Below are 10,420 nucleotides of genomic sequence, written 5' to 3'. Positions count from 1 at the left end.
ATGCAATGCGACATGGGGTTTATTTTGGCACTCGGAGAAGATGGTCGTCTGGTTTCATCGAACGCTGTACTACCTTGCAGGTTAAATGGGATCTGCTTCGCACGGGTCAAAAGATTGTTGTTGTTGATAAAGTAAAACCAGTGGAGTCCCTCTATCTTTCGGAGACTTTTGTTGAGCCACGTCCAGCTTCTTCAAAGTCGTCGCGTGATTTTTGGTCAAGTTTCTGTACCGTATAGTAGGACTTAACAAACAGAAGTATTGAGCATTCACGTCTTTGTAAGGCAGCAGACAATAGGGTTGCATCAGATTTTTCGGAGTCTCCCAAGAAAGGAAGAAGCCTTGGCGATTCGCGCGTCGACTTTGCTCTCGATTGAAATGTCCCTTGAAAAAATTTAGTAGAGATACATGAAGTTGTTCACGACTGCTACTTGATTTCAACATACTTGTACTGCAGGAGGGGGTGGTTGAGATTGTTGTGAATAAATAAACTTGATTTTCATTTTGCTCCAGCTGATGCTGAGCCCAATTGTGCTAACGTCTTCTCCAAAGACTGTCAGTGCTGCAGCAAGCTCCCTGAGAGTGTTTTTGTCAAGAGTGCCTAGTCGTTAGTGAAGTTAGCGTCACTCAAGAGACTATGGCCAAATTTCAGTTGGGTAATCGTCCTCATCACCACGTATTCAATGGCACAACTTAATATTTTGGGAGCCGCAGTGCATTCCTGCCAAACTCCTGTGAGAATGTTGAAAGGCTAGCAACTCTTCCTGTTGACTTGGACACAGCCTGCTAGCTGCAACTTGATCGGTCCTTTTGTTCAATGCCGACGGGTCAACTTCGCCTGAAAAATGTCAAAAATATTTTCTTTTATGACAACTCAACTTATTACCAAAAGAGGCTGGGCTTTTTGATATATTTATATAAAACAACGCTAGATCTTCGGAAATATAAATATTCACTATTAATATTTTAAAACATTGTTATTACACCTGATTTCCTGACACATTAATTTTCAAAGCCAAAATCAGTTTTAAAGTCTACACATTTATTCAGTTACACAAAAGTTCTCTTTAACATATTGATCAAAAATTTATAAATTAGGATTTAAATCTTAAATGGCCCTGTGGTAAGCATTTTGTTCCTAAAATTGTTTTCGTATACGGTAAAATTCTACTTTAGCTATCTTGGATAGGGGTTTGGTTAGGGAAATGACACTTTCAGGGATAGATCTACAGGCTAAAGTAGCCTAGGCTATGTCCTGGGAAGGTATTTTGAAGTACCTACCTCCACTCCTTCTCCCTCTAGAGGGCCCTGATCTTTGATGACCTTTAAAAATCTGGGTAAAATTCTACTTTAGCTACTTTTGGCTAGTAGCTAAAGCCCCTTTCCTATCTTGGAAAGGGGTGAGGTTAGGAAAATGAAACTTCCAGGGATGGGTCTACAGGCTAAAATATGGGTAAATTTTTACCAAATCATATTATTGACTTACGACTAAAGTGAATATACCACTCAATGCCTTTTTTTATGCTCTTTATGAATATAGGCCTAATAGGCTAATCATTTTTTTTGGAAAATGAATTTTACCCCCACCCCTGTATATACCAATTTGGGTGTATATTTGCATATTAGGGGTGGGGGGTAAAATTTAAACTTACCTCCCATTTACATCAGAAATAAAATATCCCCCCTCCCCCCAAATGTGCAATTACATAGCCTACCCTGAATTGGTATATATAAGGGTGAGGGTAAAATTCATTTCTGACAAAAATGATTATTATATTTGTAAAGAGCATAAAAAAAGGCATCAAGTGGTATATTCACTTTAGTCATAAGTCAATAATAGGCCTATGATTTGGTAAAAATTTACCAAAATAGGTCCCAGGAAGGTATTTTGAAGTACCTCCCTCCACTCCTTCTCCCTCTAGAGGGTCCTGAGATTTGCCTACATGACAGGTTTTACCTATTGAAATTTTGACAAAACAATATTTTACCTTAATTTTCAGTTATAAGTTTCTTATTCTCTGGCTTTAGTTCTGAAAATGCAATTCCTGTTATTTGTGTAGAATTTTAAGCCATATCAATATTTTTTTCAAAATTTAAGAAATGTATTTGCATATCCTTAAAACCTTATAAACCAAGATTGAGCAAAGTTTCGAAGCTGGAAAATTTTCGTTGTACTTCATTTTAAGCAGAATATCTATTTTACAAGGTTTCACTTTTATGACACAAAGATTTTAATGAAATTCTACTTTAGCTACTTTTAGCTATCTTTTAAAGTGGTTAGGCTAGGAAAATGAAACTTTCAGGAATGGGTCTACAGGCTAAAGTATATCCTAATTCTGGGAAGGTATTTTGAAGTACCTAACTCCACTCCTCCCTCTAAAGGGTCCTGACCTTTGATGACCTTTAAAAATATGTGTGTCATAAAAGAAAAACCTTGCAAAATAGATCTTCAGCTTAAATGAAGTACAAGAAAATTGTTTTTAGCTTCACAACTTTGCTCAGTCCCAATTTAATAGGTTTCAAAGATCTGCAAATACATTTCCTAAATTTAGAAAAAAACTATTGATGTGTCTTAAAATTCTACTCAAATAACAGGAATTGCATTTTCAGAACTAAAGCCAGAGAAAAGAAAGTGATAGCTGAAAATTAAGGTAAAATGTTGTTTTGTCATAATTTCAATAGGTAATATACCTGTCATGTAGACAAATTTCAGGACCCTCTAGAGAGAGAAGGAGTGGAGATAGGTACTTCAAAATACCTTCCTGTGACATACTTTAGCATGTAGACCCATCCCTAAAGGTTTCACTGCAAATTTACCATGAACTTAACCCCCCCCCCTAATGTGCAAATATAGGTAAATTTTTGTTGTTCATATTATTGACTTATGAATAAAGTAAAAATACCACTTGCTGCCTTTTTTTATGCTCTTTCCAAATATAATAATAATTTTTGTTGGAAATGAATTTTATCCCCACCCCTATATATACCAATTCAGGGTATATATTTGCACATTAGGGGGGTGGGGGAAAGTTTTAACTTACCTCCATTTACATTAGAAATAAAATTTGCATCTTGGGCCCCTTTAAGGGCCCAAGATGCAACTAGCCCCAGAAGCAATTATTGTATTATGAAAGAGCATAAAAAAAGGCATCAAATGATGTTTTCACTTTCATCCTAGATAAATTATAGGGCCACCTGGAAATTTACCCTATTTTGCAAGGTTTCACTTTTATAAAGCATATTTTTAAAGGTCAGGACCCTTTAGAGGGAGAAGGAGTGGAGGTAGGTACTTCAAAATACCTTCCCAGGACATAATTTGGTAATTTTTTTTTATTCATATTATTGACTTATGAATAAAGTAAACATACCACTCAATGCCATTTTTTTATGCTCTTTCCAAATATAATAATCATTTTTGTCAGAAATGAATTTTAACCCCCACCTCTATATATACCAATTCAGAGTATATATTTGCACATTAGGGGGTGGGGGAAAGTTTAAACTTATCTCTCATTTACATCAGAAATAAAATTTACACCCATCCCCCTAATGTGCAAATATATACCCTGAATTGGTATATATTGGGATGGGGGTAAAATTCATTTTCAACAAAAATGATTATTATATTGGGAAAGAGCATAAAAAAGGTATTGTGGTATGTTTACTTTATTTGTAAGTCAATAATATGAATAATGAAAAATTTGCTCACACTTTAGCCTGTAGACCCACTTGAAAGTTTCATTTTCCTAACCTAACCCCTTTCCAAAATAGCCAAAAGTAGGCTAGCTAAAGCAGAATTTTACCTACAGTTCAAAGATCTACAAATACAGGAATTGTATTTTCAAAACTAAACCCAGAGGAAGAGAAACTGATATGCCTAACTGAAAATTAAAGTAAAATATTGTTTTGTCAAAATTTCAATAGGTCCTGTCAAGTAGGCAAATTTCTAAGACCTAAAAATCAGAATAGGGTTTACATGGAAGTTTGACAATACCTTCCTAGGCTAGTCCTATTTTATTTCTTTGGGGGGGGGGAGGGCTGGATTCACGACTGAAGGTTTCATTTTCCTAACCTAACCCCTTTCCAAGATAGCTAAAGTAGAATTTCACCAAAATGTATTTGCAGATCTTTGAATCCTCATAAATTGGGATTGAGCAAAGTCTTTCTTCTTCTATTTCACAACAGGCGGGATTTTCAGTTGATACTATTTAGCCCTTTTCCTTTTGCTTCACTCTGTGGGCTACAAAGCTCCGGGTTTGACTGCCTCTGATTTATTATATATCCTCAAATATCTTTCGGTAGGTCATTCGACTGAATGATTTCGAATATAAGAAGATCGATATCGATTTTCCTGTTCTCTGTGCAGGAATAGTTAGATATTCTATTGGCTAATATTGAGATTTTGTGTTGTTTGAAGCACTTTAACAGTTTACAATGTAAGGTATGCCGTGCAGACGTCAGCATATTACATTCAAATAGGCAGTGGTCAAGTGTTTCATTATTCATAATACAATACCTGCAAAGAGGGGACATGTGAACTGAACCACTCGAATTAGGAAACTGATACAAGAATGCAAGAAAGTTTAGTCCATTTGTTCCAGAACAAATTCTATGATAAATTTTAGAAAAATACTTATTGGGAAAAGGGGAAAGAGTAGGATTTTTCTTATTAAACATAATATTTGATAGTCTCCATTGGTAAATATATCTAATGGGGATTGGTCTCCAACTTGGCTGGTCAATATTTATAGCATTTAATGCTATTTCATCAACCTGATGATTACCACTTATACCAGAGTGGCTAGGAATATACTGAAGATAAGTTCTTATGCCACTTGAAGCAAGATTATCTATAATGTTAAAACTTTATGAAAATTTAATCGTAATAGACAATTTTTGAAAAGCTTCAAGTGATAAGAAGTGGACACCTCCCACTTCTCGTCCAGAAGCTTATATTAAGTGGGCTTAAATTGCATCTCTCCAGCAGACCTCTCCTATGGCTTGTCACTGGGCCCTAACACAGTGACGAATTTTTGCCATCATTTGACCCGGAGCACAACAGATCCAGCATGGACCTTAATTTGCTCCAAAGTGCAAATTAAGGTAATTAATGTAATACTAAGACAATGATAAGTGTCAATATCCAGCTTATACTGAGGAGCTGCAGACAGCAACTGAAGCCTTGATAAAGAGTCAGAATAAACTATAATATTATTTGAATTAGCAATCAAGGGTTTATTTTCCATAAGGTGTTCTAATGCCATGATTATGGCATTTAACTCTGCAGACATTATAGATACATTATTATACAAACTCTCACCCATTGCAATTTTCAGGTGAGGAAGGAAGGCACCACTTGCTACCTTCTCATTCATTTTGGACCCATCAACAAAGATTTGGAAATGGTTTTTATAAGTAATTGTATTAAGTTCAGCAAATTTTTTCTCGACAAAAGTGATGGGGGTTAAATCTTTAGTCCACTTTGAGAAATAAGTATTTATTATGGGGATTGACCAATTCAATGGAGGGGACTGGGGGAAAATAGGTGTAATAGACTTTGCGAGTACAAGGAACTTCTTCTGAATATTGGCATACTCATCTGCAATGCCTCTATACATGGCTGGATTTCTCAACCAATTATGTAGGGTGTTTGATGTATTTGATTCAATTTTTGTATGATTTTTATCAAGGGAAATCTACGTCTCTCCCTTATTGTTGTTAATCCACTCTCCATAAGCAGAAACTTGGTGCTTGTGGGTTTCCTAAGACCAAATATGAAACGTATTATATTGTTTCGTATTGTTTAAATTTTTTGCATCTGGGTATTTGCACATGCACCATAGACGATGAGCCCATAGTCAATATGGTGTCTTATATTTGATTTATAAAACTGGAGTAAGGTTTTCTCCTTACTGCCCCAGGGTGTGGAAAGAAGTCTTTTTAGTATACTTGTTTTTCTATAGAATTTTTTTGTTGTGTTTGAAATGTGGAGGTGGAAATTAAGTTTTTGATAAAGCATGATACCAAGATAAATTATATGCTTATCTTCTGGAATAGTTGTTCTATTTAGAGTTAGTCTTATATTCACTTGAATTTGCTTTTGGTGAACCTGGTAGGTGACTTTTTGACATTTTTTTTGACTTGGTAGGTGCAATGGTATATCTGAATGTTCAGAAAATTTTTCAAGTTGGAAAAGTGACTTTTGCAGCTTTGACTGTGCTATTTCAAAGGTGATGCCAGATGACCATAGTACCAGATCATCAGCATATTGCAGATTTGTGTGGGGGAGGTTCATGTCCCAGAGACATAGGGCAAAGAGGAGGCAGGTCAGGACTGCTTCTTCAGGTATGCCTTTGGTTATTCTTTTTAGGGGTGAAGAGGATGTACCTACACAAGCAATGAAACTTCGCAATTGTATTAAAGATTTTATAGGATATACTAGTTTGGGGGGTATTCCAAGGTTTGCAAGTTTAGTCAAAAAGATTTGGTGGTTCACATTGTCATATGCCCCTTCAAAATCTAGGAAAGCTGCAACTACGACATTATTTTTTCAGAATGATTTATTTATTGCATTTGTTAACAATATGAAAGCATCTTTGTAGAGGATTTTTGTAGAGGCCCTGTGGCCTATTTGTTTTGCATTATATTATTATTATTATTATTATCTGTTGAGGAATGGTGTTTCCTGAATCCAGTTTGAGTGTGAGGGATCATATTATTTTATTCAACAAACCACAGATGTTGGAAATATATCATTTTCTCCATTATTTTCCCCATCACAGAAGTAATCATTATGGGCCTATAAGACTCAGGGTTATTTTTGGGTTTATTTTTCTTTAGGATTGGTAGGAGAGACAAATATTTCCAGATATTGGGGAACATAGATGAAGCCCAAGAATGATTATAACAATTTAGAAGTTCCTGTTTGTATGAAGGGGTGAGATTCTTTATCCTTGTAGGGTGTATATTGTCATAGCTGCCACTAGTCTTGGTCCTAATATAATGTATTGCATTATTCATTTCCTGGATTGAAAATGGACTGGTTATATACTCGGATCCTGGGCGAGGTTGGTAACTTGGGTTCATAGGAATTGGGGGCATTTTGTTACAATTATTTGATGTTAGCTTATTAAGAAAATGAGTGGCAAATAGCTTAGCCTTTTCATTATCATTGTCATAATGGGTATTATTATGTATAAGCTCATACAGGAGTGGGTTGGGGGAAGTCTTTTTCCCACAGATGTGGCTTATGACTTTATGTATAATTGGCTCATGTCGTCCCCTGAGAGCGGTTTTGTCGTATCTGCGACTTTTTCGGGAAGTGGAGTTAGGACTGCCATCTAACGTGAAATTTTTTGCTCTATCCGATATTGTCAACCATTTTGTTGTAGCTCAGCTAAAAGTGCCCCAATTTTAGATTTCTCCTTTATCGTATCTCACATTTTGCCGTTTAGTTAAGAGCGGTTTTGTCGTACCTCATATGGGAAAATTACATGGACATTTTTGTCGTAACTCCATCAACGTATACTTTTGAAGAAGAAAAGATTTGGTTAAAGTTTCACAATGAGACCCAAGCGGACATTGTTTACAACATCCGCACAAGTTCCAAAATATTTACAGGAATCCAGGTAGGCCTACCTCATTTTTGTGGAATTGACTAATATTTTGTTCCAAGAGTATATAAAATTTGATATACTCTTGGAACAAAATATTAAAAAGGCTACAAATCAGGTAGCCTATTTAATAGGCTACCTGATTTGTTATGATTTTTGGTTCATATCAGTGGTCAGAATAAATCTGGGCTATGGTCATATTTTGGTAGTGTTTCCTTGTAATGCAGCAGCCTGTCTGTTAAGCAATTTACAGCTCTGGACCTTCCTGTAGCTTCAGCTGCCAAGCTTGGACACACCCTTAAAGATCTAAGTGATCTGACCCACACACAACATACAGGAGCTTGACAACCATCTAACTACAGAAATGATCTTTCTGTCTACCAGAAAATTCTTTGAGGCAAATCTAAACATTTGCAAAATGCATGAACTGCATCAGGAATACTGCAGAGAACTAGCAAGAAGTCATATTAGTTAGTTGAAGTATTGTGATATCTACAACACGCAGTTTAGTTTGTCATTTCATATTCCGAAAACAGATCGATGTGATGTGTGCAAGGAAAAACGTGTAAGTGAAGAAAACCGAATTGAAATCGATTAGGAAGTAAAAGACAAGTATGACGCTCATGTAAAAAGTAAAATTCAGACCGAGATTGAACGTGACGTGGACATGTCAAACCTATCTATTCCCCTACTTTGTTTTGATCTGGAGAATGTTTTTCCACTGCCCCGGGGTAATGTTTCTTCCTTTTTCTATAAAAGGAAGATAACTACATTCAACCTCACGGGAATTCTTTCATTCCAGAGAAGGACTGGAGAGAAAATCAATGAGGTATACTGTTGCATTTGGTCCGAGTTTGAGGCTGGACGTGGAGCAAACGAAATAGCTAGTGGACTAGTGGCCATACTGGAAAAAGTCCTTGATACTTACCCTGATATCTGCCAGTTAATTACTTGGTTGGACTCCTGCGTGTCCCTAGAACCAAAACTCAATTATAAGCTTTGCCATCCAAGATGTTCTAAGAAAATTTCCGCGCTTAGAACAAGTGGTTATGAAGTATTGTGAACCAGGTCATTTGAGTATACAGGAGGTTGATGCTGTACATAGCACTATTGAGCGGGGGCTAAAGCATCTTGATTTGTTATCCCCACTAGATCTGGTGAGGAAGTTACTGAAAGTAAGAAGGATACATCCTTTTAATGTCCTGCAAATGACCCAGTCAAAGTTCTTTGACTTTCAAAAGCCAGCAAAGCTGTACAAGTACTCGTTGGTACTGTGTTCAAAGGTAAAACAACTTGAGTCCTGTCAGGATAACGCTAAGAGAGTTCAAAACTTCCTTCTCTGGAGACTTGCAAATGGCTACTATATCACAAGAATGTACTTCGGTTAAAAAGTGTCCCAACACTTCAGCTGTCCGTGTTGTTGAACGTCTTGTTTTGCCCAAACTTTGTGGCAAAAAGATTGATCTACCTGAGGCAAAAATCAAAGATGTAAAGTATCTCTTGAAGTTCATCCCCAACCAAGACAAGGAGTATTTTGAAACCAAGATTGAACAGTACTACAAGGCCAAGGGGGATGCTGAACGTTTGGAAGCCTCTCCGTCTACGCGAGATCCCTGTCCAGAGGAGGATTCCACTGAAGCAAAACGGTGGCTGGCAAAGAAACTCAACAAAAAATAAACGTTTCTGACGTTTTTTCTAATTTTTATACTTTTTCAAATAGTATTGCTGCATCAGAACTCGTTTGTGGTATCTTCATGGTGAAAAGAATAGGCAGCCCACACCATTTTATCGTATCTAAGCTTACTCCCATTTCGTTAAGGGCGGATTGTCGTATCTGTATTTCATTTCAAGTTTCGACAATGAAAATTTTACCTTTTCCATCTCATATTGGGGAGACCTTCCTTGTTATTTTTTCTCTTTTTTTATGTATTTGCGAAGAAAATCGGTTATTTGCGAAGAAAACTGTGTAAGTTCCAGCAAAGGTGAACTTTTCAAAGTCGTTTTTCTCGGAATTTTGAAAACCTTAGTTACGACAAAACCGCTCTCAGGGGACGATGTGTTTCTCTGGAGAGATTATTTGCAAAATTATTCCAGTAGTTATATTTAGCATTTATTATGGTCCTTTTTAGATTAGATTCTGCTTGCAATTTTTTTAAATATGTAGTAGGTGATGTTTTTTTTAAGAATATTATCCTAGCTGACTTTTTTGTTTTCGAATTACTTTGGCACTCATTTGTACTCCTTTCTTTAGAAATGTGTTTAGGAAAGGATTTTCTAGGTGTTGTCCAGGGTATAGCATGATTAGATTTATTTGTTTGTAAAGATCCCGAAACTTTAGCATGTGTGTCAGCTGTTGCATTTGAAATATATGAAGTAGGGGTGAAACTTGTTATTTCATCATTTAGCTTAATTTGGAACAAAGGCCAATTTGCTTTAGTGTTGATATATTTGGAGGTATGTGATAGGGTCTCAGCAGGTTCGTTTAGGGAGCAAACTATGGCAAAGTGGTCAGTACATAGACTATCAATTTTATTTATATAAATTTTATTCAAAATATTTAAAGACACAATTTGTAGGTCAATTGTAGAGAAACTGCCACTTTGGGGTTGAAATATGTATTCATGTTTGGAGGGGTAGCAACAGCTAATTCATTATTATTTGAAATCATACGCTCAATGAACTTACCAGCTTTATTTGCTGGTTTATTCCCCCACAAAAGGCTGTGGGCATTAAAGTCTCCACAAATAATGATATTTTTCAACATATTAGGATTACTTATATAGCTGAAGAAATCCATGGCATCTGTGGTT

At 36.2% G+C, this 10,420-nt stretch overlaps 1 protein-coding gene across 1 annotated transcript in view; it reads left to right on the top strand.

Moving 5' to 3' along the window:
* The first annotated feature begins 982 nt into the window (after nt 1–982).
* The window catches only part of PMCA (plasma membrane calcium-transporting ATPase 3), a 282,389-nt gene continuing 272,951 nt past the window's right edge, over nt 983–10,420 (top strand). Inside the window, exon 1 of the mRNA XM_089100636.1 lies at nt 983–1,120. The gene's annotated coding sequence lies outside the window, so the exon portion shown is untranslated. The remainder of the gene's footprint in view (nt 1,121–10,420) is intronic.

This window comes from Artemia sp. Qi Xiang Cuo, chromosome 14 (genome assembly GCF_049724085.1).
Source record: "Artemia sp. Qi Xiang Cuo chromosome 14, ASM4972408v1, whole genome shotgun sequence".
NCBI lineage: Eukaryota > Metazoa > Arthropoda > Branchiopoda > Anostraca > Artemiidae > Artemia > Artemia sp. Qi Xiang Cuo.
Note: the sequence above shows the minus strand (reverse complement) of the source record. Positions and strands in the feature narration are given on the sequence as shown.